Source organism: Natator depressus, chromosome 13 (assembly GCF_965152275.1).
Source record: "Natator depressus isolate rNatDep1 chromosome 13, rNatDep2.hap1, whole genome shotgun sequence".
Classification (NCBI taxonomy): domain Eukaryota; kingdom Metazoa; phylum Chordata; order Testudines; family Cheloniidae; genus Natator; species Natator depressus.
In genome coordinates, this window is record NC_134246.1 from 10,702,204 (window position 1) to 10,716,358 (window position 14,155).

Below are 14,155 nucleotides of genomic sequence, written 5' to 3' on the forward strand. Positions count from 1 at the left end.
AACCTCAAGGCAGACTGTAAAGAATTAGGGCAGAGATGCCAAAGTGGTTGTGTGCTCTATAATTAGATTTCACCAACCCAGTAAAAGCACTATAGCAATCTTACCATGGAGTCAGTCAGTCCGCTTGGACATTCCAGTCTATCTTGCCACCCACACAAGCTGGACTTAGTGATAGTTGGTTGCAATACACCAAAGGCCACAAAATATTCAGGTTGCTCCCAGTCCCAAGAGACCAGTCACTTACCTCAGGTCAATTTGCATCTTAGACCTCACACTAAAGACAACATTTGGAGCCAGTCCTATAGTAAACTAAGGATTTATTAACTAAGAAAAGAAATGAGAGAGTCATTACAGGGTTAAAGCAGGCAAACGTATGCACACAAGTGAGTTACAATCTATGGTTTTAACAGATGACAGAGCTGTGGTAATGTGTCATCTCTGAATATCTTTTAGGGCTAGCCCAGGTTGACCCTGGGGATCTCTGCTTCTGTGTCATAGCTCCAGCCCTGTGAAAGTCCAAACAGCAAAAGAGATTAAATATCTTCTTGTCAGCTATTTTTCTTTCCTTCTTCCGGTATTCAGGCTGATGGGATAAGCCCTTATGCAGGTAGCCTCTTCATGGGTGTGTTGGGCAATGAACAAAGTCTTTGTATTGTAATGTCCCACAGTGGCCCATTTAGTTTTGATAGCCTTCCTGATAAGAAGGAGACAATCCCTCCTGACAAGTTCACAGGTTTAGAACAAACATTTTTACAGTTATAAAGCAAAAACTTTAATATTAGCACATTATAAAGATATAAATGGGATTATATAATATAATCCCATTCATACCTTTATTATAATATTATATTATTGTATAAATGGGATAAAGATATATTAGCACATGATAAAGATAGAAATGGGATTACTACATCCAGCATCTTACAAGCATTTCATAATGTCTAAACATATTGTTAAATCTTCAACTGCCATCTTAACCACGCTAACACACAGGTGAAATAGACTGGTTTCCAGCAAATAATTTGTCAGGCCTAGAGCCTTGCCGAGAGTTGGCACCTGGTTTGCCAGCATCACAGTACAGTGGAACCTCAGAGTTATGAACACATTGGGAATTGAGGTTGTTCAGTAACTCTGGAATGTTTGTAACTTTGAACAAAACAATGTGGTTATTTCAAAAGTTTACAACTGAACATTGACTGACTTAATACAGTTTTGAAACTTTTCTGTGCAGAAGAAAAATGCTGCTTTCCCTTTATTTGTTTTTTGTAGTTTACATTTAACACAGTACTGTACTGTATTTGCCCTTTTTGTTGTTGTTGTTCGTTGTTGTCTCTGCTGCTGCCTGATTGCGTACTTCTGGTTGCACACTCCTACTTGTTAGTTATTTTTAATCATTTCTACAGCATATATTGCCATGGCAGCTAAATGGGTCTGTGTCAAAGTTCCCTGTGACTAAAACTTGGTACAAAAAGAGAACATTTTTTGTGAAAATTTTTGGAAATGTCAGTCCTTTTCACTCTGCAGGATTCAAAAAGGAATGATTTTTCATTCAACATATTTTGCAAACTTTTTTTCACGTATTTTCATTTTTGAAATGTTTCAGGTTTCCTTTTGTCTCCCTTTTTTCTCTCCTCTTCACCCCACCTTTCTTTTTTCCAATTTGCTGGTGAAAAAATGAGGAAGAAGAGGGGGGGACGGAAAAATTATAAACCAAAAAAGGACAATTCTTTTTTTAAACAAAGAGAAAATTTTGAAAGAAATGGTAAAACTTTCTGATCTAAGGCCACTTTTCAGCCCCACAAAATCATGCAACATGTTTTAAAATGTAGCTCTACCTGTGAATTATACGTAGAAGAGATGAATGAGGTTTTTAAGGTTAAGATTAGATTCTTAGGGAGCAAATTCTGACATTATTGTGGTTTTCATAGTCAGAACTGGAGACAAGGTAAGTTTAGGAATAATATGGTATTGAAATGCACTAGAGAGCTGAGCTGAGCAGTTTCTAGTTCTTCCTAATAGTCCATATACGGCTGTTGGGTTGGAATTTGATGCCAACTCTAACACTATCACCACTGATAGTGATCCTTCTGGTAATGATGCTGCACCAGAAGCTCTGACTGAATTGATGCTATTAGATGCCTGTGTACTGATAAAAAGAAAAGGAGTACTTGTGGCACCTTAGAGACTAACAGATTTATTAGAGCATAAGCTTTCGTGGGCTACAGCCCACTTCATCGGATGCATAGAATGGAACATATAGTAAGAAGATATAGATAGATAGATAGAAATAGAGATATATACATACAGAGAAGGTGGAAGTTGCCATACAAACCGTAAGAGGCTAATTAAGATGAGCTGTTATCAGCAGGGGAAAAAAACTTCTGTAGTGATAATCAAGATGCCCCATTTAGACAGTTGACAAAAAGGTGTGAGGATACTTAACATGGGGAAACATGTAGCCCACGAAAGCTTTATGCTCTAATAAATTGGTTAGTCTCTAAGGTGCCACAAGTACTGTTCTTTTTGCGGATACAGACTAACAGGGCTGCTACTCTGAAACCTGTGTACTGATAGTTTCCTTAGGGCTTGATTATGAGCTGCGTGATGTGCTTGCGTATGGGACGGTGGGGCAATAAGAATTCTCACCTGCTCTTTTATGTTCTTGCACAAGCTGCATGGATTTGGGTCCAGACATGCTGAGGAAAGTAGGTGCTTCCTCCTTTCCCAGTACAAGGGGACAGGGAATGGACAGGAATGGGTGGAGCCAGGGCTTCCTTTTCTCCCAACTCCCTGGCCAGCACAGCTGAGCTAGTGCAGAGCAGAGTAAAATGTTGCTCATAGCGGCCAAGTGTAAATGGTCTCCTTGGAGAAAAGGAAAAATAGGGAGGGAGGGAATTATACTTCTGAGGGTGTGTCTGAGTCCCATTGTGTCCTGAGTGGTACTGCGTACACACCACACCACTTGATCATGGCTGTGCCTAAAGGCAAAGTATGACCTTTAATGACCATCAAATGGAAACAGGCATGAGGGTCTCTCAGAGTTTCTGAAATGCATGTAACAATCACATGGGTTTCAGGCCAGATTTTCAAAAGAGCTCAGCAGCAAACAGTTTCCACTCTTCCATTTTGCCATTACTTTCAGTGGGAGCTGTTGGATAGCTCAGCATTTTGGGAAATCTGCCCAGGAAGGTCTGTATTTTTCCACGAATAAATTCAAAAATCACTTGTGACAAGCCCGAATCCTGAGCTCCTTACTGGCAAATGTGTGTGTGTTGGGGGGGGAGGGGAAGCGCTGTCTCTTTAAGCAGAGCACCAGATTTATCTTTGAACACTTTGGTGTGTTCAAACTTAACTGAATAAGAACCCAACTTGTGAATTCTGGGAGACTGCTATGTTACAAAACAGCTACAGAGCATGACCTGCCCTACTAAGGATATCATAGTCTTAAATCTAACTGCAAGTTGCTTGTTTTGCAGTTGCTGTCAGTTCTTACTTTTCTTTTTGTTGGCGGCAGTCTGAGCCATACAGTATGCTCAGTGATATCTCATATAATGGCACTAGGCTTAACCCATGTTGCCATTGAAAGTAGCTTGTGAAGGTATCTTGGCTAGCTTTGGAGAACAGCCATGGGTTATGGAACAATTAACCTCTAAGTCACTGGTTCGAATCTAGATCAGAGTGACCACACAAATCATTCCCATATGATGACTTTTCTCTAATTCATGGCACATGAGTCTAAGAGACAAAAAAACAATAGCACAGTTGCCCTTGGTGATGGATGCGGTAGTCTCAGCAAAAAGGCCCCGGATTGCATGGGTAGTGGAAACAGGACTACAGTCTCATGTGAAGTGTTTTGGGAGAGTGGCACACTTTGATGACAGAATATTGGGAATCTTGCAATGTTTATAATCTAGGTGTTCCGAGCACAGAGGGCTTCTGTAGACAGTCTGTAGCATCTTTCACAAGAGCTACAGTTTATTGTGATTGGGGGTTGGGTTTTGGCTTGAGGGTGAGCAGCAGATGTTAAGTTTATTTTTGTGTTGGATAATATCTTTCATTTTTGGCAAAGATGCCTAGCGACTAAGAGAGGTGCATTTTTGTTATGTACTAATTGTAAATCTAAGTAAAATCTAAGTAACTGTGCCTAGAGTCTGGCTGTTTTCTGCCTGCTGTTCAGTGTTAGACTTGTTGATTTGTGTGGCATTAAGTGCTGTAGAGATTTTGACCTTCATATAAATTAAATTCAGCTGAAGACTTGATGACCACCCTGTAAATTGGACCTTTTAGCCATTCTTTGTTGTTTTTTAATTAATTCACTGTGAGGCTGCTCTAAAGCAACCAGAGTGGATGGTCGGCTGGTGAAAGTGGCATGGTCCTTCTCCAGTCCTTTACAAGAGGCAGAAGTGCTTTGATACTCTTGGGTTTTGACATGGTAACTTGACCGTTAACTTCCTCCTGTAATTTAGAGTGAGCTGCCATTTCCCACAAAACTATCACCCACTGTTCTTTCTTTCCTACAGTATCTAGATGCCCCGAAATACTTACCTTGTTCTTCCTCTCGCAAGGTCATAAATATTAGTCTATTTAATTAGGTAATATTTTATAGTCTCTTGTTTTAACCTCTCCAGATCATGGTGATTCAAATTGTTTTTTAAGGCTTGCATTGCTCCAGCACATTGACTTGAGTGGCTGACAGGGACTTGGCGCCCCTAAAAAAAGAGCACAGATGTCTGTCTTAGTTCGCTTTCAGGTGTTTTTCAACAACGTTTGATTCTACGTTGGCACAAGATCCCAAGTTATGCCCAGGTTTGCGATGGGGCAGTAGAGGTGAAAACAGCAGTCAAGATTCAGCAGAGTTTCCTTTGAAATAATAATTAAATAGTTCTTTTTATCTCCGGAGTACTCTACGGTGATTAATTATGCCCTGCCACAATCTTCTTCTTCACGTCTCTTTCAGCCAGTGCCTAGGGACCCTGTTCCTGAATTCGCATGATGAGACCGAAATCTCAGGTTTCATACTATAACAAGTTTCTAGCCTTCATTATTGTAAAGAAAAGCTTCAGAATGTGATCCAAGTGTAACCAGTGCTTGAGTGTACAGAGAGCTTGAAACAATACCTCCAAGAGGTGTGAACGGCTCCATCTATGAAACCAGCTGCTTTGGGCACTCCACCAATGCCACTCTAGCACAGGGCTATGAGTGTCCTCCTCCCTGCTGCCACCCCATCTTAGGTCTTTTATAGTGGTGTTGGGAGGATTTTCTCCATAGAGTCCTCAGCAGGGTGAGGGCTGAGGGCTTTCACCTCGAGAAAAGACCCCAGCCTGCCTGAAAACACAAAGTGGTGGTTGATTGATGGGTGTGGGGGAAAGAGGAATTTATACAGTTTATACCATTTAACAGCTGGGGAAACTCATGCTCCGAGAGACTAAATGACTTCCTCAAGCCCTCACAGTAAGTCAGTGGAAGAACCAGGATTATAACTCTGAAGATATCGTCCCCCAGTCATGATCTAACTGGGCCAGACCAGCTGAGGATTCCTTTCTACTGGGGAATCCTGTGCTGCTTTCTGAAAGTACCTTTAAATCCCTGCAAGCCTGACTTAGCATTGGATCCATGGCCTCTTCTAAGTCTCTTATCTCCCATTCCCCACCACCTAAATAAAGAGCCAAATCCTCAAGTCCCATAGGATCTTTGCCTAAGGACCGAATATAAACTGATGAAGGACCTTAGAATCTGGTCCAGGGCTTTTAGCATTGAATGGTTTATTAGCTTGTGATCAGACTTGCGTAAGGAAAGATTTTTGTATGTAAGAATGAAAACTCCTCAGTTTGGTCTGGCATGTAATTTGCAGCACCTTTAAAATAATGCACAGCTTGACCCGCAGTTGACCCATGACTTGATAAATTGACACCAGAAGGTGTTGAATTCTGGCTTCATTCCTGTGGAGTTAACACACTTCCCTTCTGCGGTGGACCCAGTGGAAATAAAATACAGATAAAAAAGCCTGTTAATGCTTTTATCTTGTTCAGGAGCTGTGCATCACAGGTGTGCATGGTTCCAAGGGGCTTTTGGAGTTGAATCACAACTGGCTTTGATTTTTCAACCCCCACCTGGCACTGCACCGAGTCAGTGAAAAGTTCCAAGTTCACAATCCTTTCAGCAAGCCAGGGCTCAGGATTGAGTCACTGTCTTCTCCACAGCTTCACTCTGCTCAGTAGAGATCTGGCCCCTTTACTATCTTTTGTTGCCTTCTGGGCAATATTTTCAGGAAACTGAAGTCTACTCCCTAGCTTCACCTTCAGTATCTTGAGAGAGAGCCAGCTGGCCCTGAATCTTCTTGGCGCTCTTCAGTAAGTAGTTGCCTGACCCTTTCCCCCACTCTGGCTCTACGTTGAAGTTGGCTGATTAGGCCCACTCCTCCCGTAATCCTCCCCCTCCACACACACACAGTGGGTTGCCTGCCCAACTCTCACCTTTTTAGTCCACTTTAGCTAGAAAGGGTGATATAAGAAGTATAAAGATTCACTGAAATCCAGGATAGGACCAGACCCTGGTTGTCTACGGTGCATGAATTGCTGTCTGTCTAGCTGCAAAGAGCTGAGCATTCTCACTAAAGCCAGGGGGCTACTCACCTTGGAGTGCCCAGCACTTGCAGGGTTAATCCCTTAGACTGTAAACTCGTTGAGCCAGGGAATCAGTTCTTCTCCTCTCTTTGGTACACCAGCAAGCCATGCGCCTAGAAAGGCAGGAGAACTGTAACCTTAGGTTATTGCAATTTTTTTCAATCTCCTTCACACAAGAAAGTCAACAAGAACAATTAAGATCAGATGAGCAGCTAGCTCAGTTTCATGGTTCAAAAACAAAGGCATATCATTTATACCTGGGGCTGTTTCACATTAGACCATGAAGAGTCTGGTAACTGAAACGTCCGAAAGAAACAAACGTTAAACCATTTGATAAATGAGAAGGAAAGAAATGAATTAAATGTGTCCTAAGGAAACAGGGGTTTGTTGTTGTGTGTTTTGTTGTTGTTTGGGTTGGGTTTTTTTTGTTTTTTGTTATTTCCTTCCATTTTATTTATAGTAATTTAGAACAAATGGGGAGTTTGTGTATCTGAGATAATCCTGTGTTGCAGACTGTTACAATTTTCTATAAACAAATGCTGCAAATAAAACCCCTTGATTCAATTTACGCTTTAATTCTAAAATCGAGCTTGCTGGAGCAGTGGGTTAATAAATGGGCTGTGCTGGGCTTTCTTGCATGCCTCTCTGATTTGCACCGGGAAAACCAACTCTGCCTGGACAGCAACATAGTTCTGCCTTGACATGCTGGATACAGATGTCATCTCACTGCAGGATAACTAGCACACAATTGGGATGCTGCTACCTGAACACCATGACCATTAACATTCTTCACACATTTCCTTCTGGCATTTTTCATGGCGAGGCGGTGTGTCAACTCTCGGGCCTGCTGCGGCCATGGGCTATTTACTTAGTAACACAGCTCTGCTTCACGCTGACATCCAGAGTTATAAACAGCAACTACACAGGGTCCCACTTCCACAGGCATCTCTGGTTTCCTCAGCCAGATGCAGGTCAGCACTTAACACTACCACATCAGATACTTCTTCTGATCCATTCTTTTTTTCTCGGATACTCTCCATCAAAAGCACCCAAGATCCAGGTTTTCAGCACGGTGCCCTCAAAAAAGGCATGTCTAGTCTGCACATGCCTTTACCAGGTCTGTGCACATACTTAATCAGACATCTAGCAGTCCATATGCATGCTCCTTGTGATGACTGCATTTATAACTCTGGTAACTGCATGGGCACATGGTTTTACACTTCCAGTTGCTCTTCTGCAATTCTGAAAATCTGGATCCTATGAAACAAAATAGCAGCAGTAGTGTGTGCCTGCCCGAAGGTATGTCTACACTTCGGTCTCTGGGTATGACTCCCTGCTCAAGGAGACACACTTGCACTAGTGCTGATTGAGTTAGCATGCTAAAAAATACTGTTGCCATGGTGAAAGGAGGGGCTAGCTGCCCCAAGTACAGTCCCGTCCAAGATGCTAATAATGGTCATTAAAAATTAAATATCAACTTACCAATGTGTCTTGGTCTTCACTGGACTGCATCACCAAAGCACATTAGTTTTAGCCATTGGGGAACATGTGAGAAGTGTAACAAATCACGTGATAGTGGGGCGATAAGTTATGTCTTAGATTGGCTAAACCATGTGTCAATCATTCTGTGGCTGTGTAAGCACTGTGAATGATGCAGTAGTAGCGAGGCTTTGCATTGCATTGTAGTTGCTATGGTTTGACCGTTGCTAAGCAGTAAATTTGAATTGTGTCGAGGGGAATCCAGGACAAATGTTGTCCCAGAGTCATTCAGTCTGGGACCGGGACTTGAAATCTACATTTCGGGACTCTCCTGCTCAATTAGGGATGGGTGGTCACCCTAATTGGAGCAAGTGAGTCAAGTAACTAGGAACTACATCATGAGAAGTCCCAGTTCAGTAGCAACTTCTGGTTTGACTCACAATACCGCTCATTGGTGTTCCCGTTCTCACAGATAGGTACTTCAGGAGCAGGAACTCTGGAGCTCTTGCAAATGATAAGGCAATGATTGCCTCTAACTAACGTAAGCTAGTGTGAACATGTCATCACATGGAAGATGACTTTAAAGCCCTCTAGGGACACTAGGCATAACCATTTATGCATAGTCCCTCTGCTTTTATTTATGATTGCTTATATAATAATATGGTTTGTCTCTCTTCCCCAAATACTGCCATCTACTGGATGGGATGTCATTAGCACACCTGATCAAGTGTTGGTGATCTTGTCTGCTTTTACTGTCTGCAACGTAGAGAAGCTGTAAGCCCTGAAGACTGAACTTTTCCCAAGTGCCATATAAGCCTTATTTTGAGGGCTTATGTGCAACTAAAGAGGTGCATTTAGCTTATGTGGGCCCTAACTCCCACTGAATGGGAACTGAGGGCCAGATTTTCAAAGGTATTTATGAACCTAAAAATCCAGATAGGCACCTAGTGGGATTTTTTCAAAAGCACCTAAATTGGGTTAGGTGCCAAAATCCTATTAATTTCAAGGGGAGTTCAGTGCCTTACTCACTTAGGTGCTTTTGAAAATCCATCTAGGCATCCATCTGCAGCTTAGGCACCTAAATCCCTTTGTAAATCTGGTCATGTGTGCCTAGCCCCTTTCCCCGCCCATGCCCAGGTACATCAAAAACCCCAGCCTACCATAGTATAGTTATATTCCCATGATATAGTTATATTTCCATGTTATATTCCCATTTTCCTATGGTTTGCTAGGCCATACCCAGTTTACTTTGTCTACAGTGGTGGCTCTCAACCTTTCCACACTACTGTACTTCTTTCAGGAGTTTGATTTGTCTTGCTTACCCCCAGCTTTCACTCACTTAAAACTACTTGCTTATAAAATCAGACATAAAAGTACAAAAGTGTCACAGCACACTGTTGCTGAAAAATTGCTGACTTTCTCATTTTTACCATATAATTATAAAATAAATGAATTGGAATATAAATATTGTACTTACATTTCAGTGTGTAGAGCAGTATAAACAAATGATTGTCTGTATGAAATTTTAGTTTGTACTGACTTCACTGGTGCTTGTTATGTAGCCTGTTGTAAAACTAAGCAAATATCTAGATGAGTTCAAGTACCCCAGGAAGACATCTGCGTACTCCTAGGGGATATGTTCCTCTGGTTGAGAACCACTGGTCTACAACACTGCAAAGTCCTGATGGGCTTTGACTTCATCCAACCTAGCAACTCTCTATTGCAACAGTGTTTTGCACAGCTTTTAAATGCACAGAAAAACATCACTCTATAGATATCGATTGTTTAAGAAACAGATACGCGCCATATTGTAGTGGCAGCATTTTGCTCTATTTTGCATATGGAGCTATAAGAGTTTCATTTTAAAATGCTGGTTTCATCTTAAGTTTCTTTCCTTTCATCCTTTCTTGCGTACGTTATTTCTCTCTTGTGTGCTGTCTTATTTTGTTTTTATTCTCTGAGGAACAACTGACATTTTAAAATTGTTTAGCCAATTGTTTGTGGGGAAAGAAGTAAAATCAAATCTTCCAGTATTGTTGTTTGCAAATCTAATAAGAGTAAACAAAATCAAAACAAATGCTAGTGAAAAAAATCCATATATTATTGCTTAATGTGAGTAATGTTGCTGAACACAATAGAAGGAGAAGTCATACTTTTAAGTAATTAGGATGAAATTCCTCCTGTTTGAGCCGTGTCCAACTCTCATTGACTTGAATAGAAGTTGGATCTGATTCTCAAAGCACAGCTTTAAAATAAGTGGTTAGCTAGTAAATGGTAATGTGATGTCCACTGACACAGCATTAATCATTTTACATGCTCTGGTTCTACCATTCAGATAATACTGTATGGTCCCCAAATAGTTCAGCATTAAAATATTATTTTTAATGTACTGTCATTTTAAAGTGCCAAAGTGACTGTTTCCACGTGGTTAGTACATACGGTAATAGGGAAAATGAGTAGTAGAACATAGAACTCCAGATACGTGGCAAATTGCAAAGACTTCTGCTCATCTGAAAGCTATTAGCCCAGATCCTCAGTAAAGTGGCATAACTCCACTGAAGTCATCAGAGTTCTGCCAGTTTATTCTGAGTATCTGGCTCATTATGTCCATTATTAAACATCATATGATAGCATATGGCAAGTCTATATTGAAGTCCAACTAACCACCCACTTAAAAAGCCCACTGTTACCATAATATCTGAACTCCTCACTACTTTTAATGGAGTTATTCTCACAACACCCCTGTGAGGTAAAGGAAGTTACTGTCCCTGTTATGCAAATGGGAAACTGAGACAGATTATTAAAGCTATTTAGGGGCCTATAGGTGCAGAGAAGTGCATAATGGGATTTCAGAAATGTCAAGCAGCCTAACTAGTTTAAAAATCTAGCCCCAAGTGACTTGCATAAGGTCACACAGGAAATCTGTGGCAGAGCAGAGAATGGAACGTTGGTCTCCGAAGCCCAGGCTAGCCCCCTAGCTAATGTTCCGTTTTCCCACTCTTGAGAGCTACTATCCTTCAGCATGAGTAAGTCAGCACAAAGAAGCCTTCAGAATGTAAATTTAGGCACTGCTGTCTTGATGAGTTCCAAAGCCATTTAGAAAAGCTTGGAAGCCAAGAGACCAAACAAAACAAACAACACAACAAACCACCATCACCAAATTTTATGGGCAAAAATTACTTTTAAATAAAGTTCAAGATACCATTTTACTGTAAACAGAACAGTTCAATATTCTTTGTTTAAATTGCCTGATGTATTGTAAGCCTCTTAATCCTGTGAGGTTTCTCTGTTCTGGAAACCCCTCCACAGTAGATTAGAAGTGTATAATTTCCGAACATTATAGCCACAATAGCAGACATTGTTTTCAATCTCATCTGTTTAAAATTTTGCTTGACTATTATTCCAGTGGCTTCCAAGCCATGGATTTAAAGGTTTAAAGTTCCCATGGCTGGAATCTGTTCCTTTTCTCATGATAGCCTTCTGTTACCCTTTCATTGTCTTACTCCCATCACCTACATATCATGCTTAGTTCCAGGAACATTCTTTTCTCCTTAAATCATCCAAGACCAGACTTTCCCAAGTGGCCTCCTCTGTTGCGTGACACCTCATTTTCCAGCATGCTGAGCACTTTCAGCCACATTGATTTCACCTGGAGTAGCTCACGCTCAGAGCCTCTGAAAACCAGCTCCTAGAGAGACAATCTTGAAAGATGGTGAAGTGAGCATGGGTGGAAGCTGCTGAGTGCCGCCAGTGGGAACCCAGGGTGAGAACCTTGCAGGGCTGAGCCCTTGGTGTCAAAAGCTGGGCTCCCCAAAAATCAAGGTCATTTTTGAAAATGTGGGGCCTTAAATATGGATAGCCTTTTACCCTGCTGCAATGAATCGTGCAATCTTGTAATAGAATCCGTTTTACTTCTATTATAAAGTGGAGGATTTAGGGCTCGTGCAAGTGAGGCACGAATAGCACTGGCCAGAGGTACACAGTACAAGTACTGGTTTCAGGGTAGCAGCTGTGTTAGTCTGTATCCGCAAAAAGAAAAGGAGTACTTGTGGCACCTTAGAGACTAACAAATTTATTTGAGCATAAGCTTTCATGAGCTACAGCTCACTTCATTGGATGCATTCAGTGGAAAAATACAGTGGGGAGATTTATATACATAGAGAACATGAAACAATAGGTGTTACCATACACACTGTGACGAGAGTATTCAGGTGAGGAGAGCTATTACCAGCGGGGGGGGGGGGGGGGACCTTTTGTAGTGATAATCAAGGTGGGCCATTTCCGGCAGTTGACAAGAACGTCTGAGGAACAGTAGGGGGGGAATAGTTTTACTTTGTGTAATGACTCATCCACTCCCAGTCTTTATTCAAGCCTAAGTTAATTGTATCCAGTTTGCAAATTAATTACACATATCTATTATTAATTCCACATATCTATTCAGGGGACACCATCATAGGGCCTAATCACATCAGACACACTATCAGAGGCTCGTTCACCTGCACATCTACCAATGTGATATATGCCATCATGTGCCAGCAATGCCCCTCTGCCATGTACATTGGCCAAACTGGACAGTCTCTATGTAAAAGAATAAATGGACACAAATCAGATGTCAAGGATTATAACATTCAAAAACCAGTTGGAGAACACTTCAATCTCTCTGGTCACTCAATTACAGACCTAAAAGTGGCAATTCTTCAAGAAAAAAACTTCAAAAACAGACTCCGGTGAGAGACTGCTGAATTGGAATTAACTTGCAAACTGGACACCATTAACTTAGGCTTGAATAAAGAGTGGGAGTGGATGGGTCATTACACAAAGTAAAACTATTTCCCCATGTTTATTCCCCCCCTACTGTTCCTCAGACGTTCTTGTCAACTGCTAGAAATGGCCCACCTTGATTATCATTACAAATGGTCCACCCCCGCCCCCCCGCTTTCCTGCTGGTAATAGCTCACCTTACCTGATCACTCTCGTTACAGTGTGTATGGTAACACCCATTGTTTCATGTTCTCTGTGTATATAAATCTCCCCACTGTATTTTCCACTGAATGCATCCGATGAAGTGAGCTGTAGCTCACGAAAGCTTATGCTCAAATAAATTTGTTAGTCTCTAAGGTGCCACAAGTCCTCCTTTTCTTTTCTTAGTACAAGTACTGCAAGGTTCTCCACGTAAGTTGTGTTAATGTGCATCAATCCTGACCTGCAGCAACCCTGATATTTTCTAGTCTTTAGCCATCTCTCCTGCACCATGTATGGTGGTTTAGGGCTGAATGGCTAAGCAATAGCTGTGTTGGGACTGCTGCTACTTATGATACTCATTGTCACATCACCCTTATGGTGTCCTCCCTTGTGCGTCTGTATCCATGAATTGTGTCTCATCATATGCTTGGATCAGGGGTAGCCAGTAGGTGGACCGCAGGCCAAATCCAGACCATCAGATGCTTTTGAACGGACCCCAAAATCTTTATTTACTTATCATCATCATTGTTGTTGGAGTGTGAAAAATGTTTCTCTGGAGTCTGGACCTTGATTATACCCTGACCAAGAAATATGGACCTTGACAAAAAAATAATTGACTACCCCAACCAAGACTCTGAGCTCTTTGGCATAAGGACCGTCTTTCTGTTTGTATGAAAGGAGCCTAGAAATGGGGCCTCTTGGCATTATCATAATATAAAAAGGAATAAATAATATGTCACTAATGACTAGGACCAGACCACTAAATATTTTACAGTGAAAAGCTCACCGAGTTTTCTTCACCTGGAGTTTTCTTCCCAATGAAAAGCTCATGGACCAAATTCTGATCTTAGTCATTCTACATTTACATTAGTATACTGAGCTCAGAATCTGGCCCAGTATGTGTATTTTATGTCTATTTTTACAGTGCTATTTTAAAAATACTTTTGAGGGTGCTGAGTCCCTGGAACTCCCAGTGCTCAGCAGCAAACAGATATCACTTACGAAAAATGTTGATCTGTTATGAATAGTAGGAGCTTTTGTACAAGTGGCCCTGTGCTGGGACAGTCCCCCCACCCTAGGAAAAGGTTAAA

At 41.4% G+C, this 14,155-nt stretch overlaps 1 protein-coding gene across 2 annotated transcripts in view; it reads right to left on the minus strand.

Moving 5' to 3' along the window:
- Positions 1-387: 387 nt before the first annotated feature.
- EDN3 (endothelin 3) overlaps positions 388-14,155 on the minus strand; it is a 51,110-nt gene continuing 37,342 nt past the window's right edge. The window contains exons 5-7 of one of the 2 annotated variants that reach the window (XR_012641721.1): positions 6,633-6,736; positions 4,546-5,325; positions 388-1,663 (exon numbers count right to left, since the gene is read on the minus strand). The gene's annotated coding sequence lies outside the window, so the exon portion shown is untranslated. The remainder of the gene's footprint in view (positions 1,664-4,545; positions 5,326-6,632; positions 6,737-14,155) is intronic. The other variant, XR_012641722.1, reaches the window with a different exon arrangement.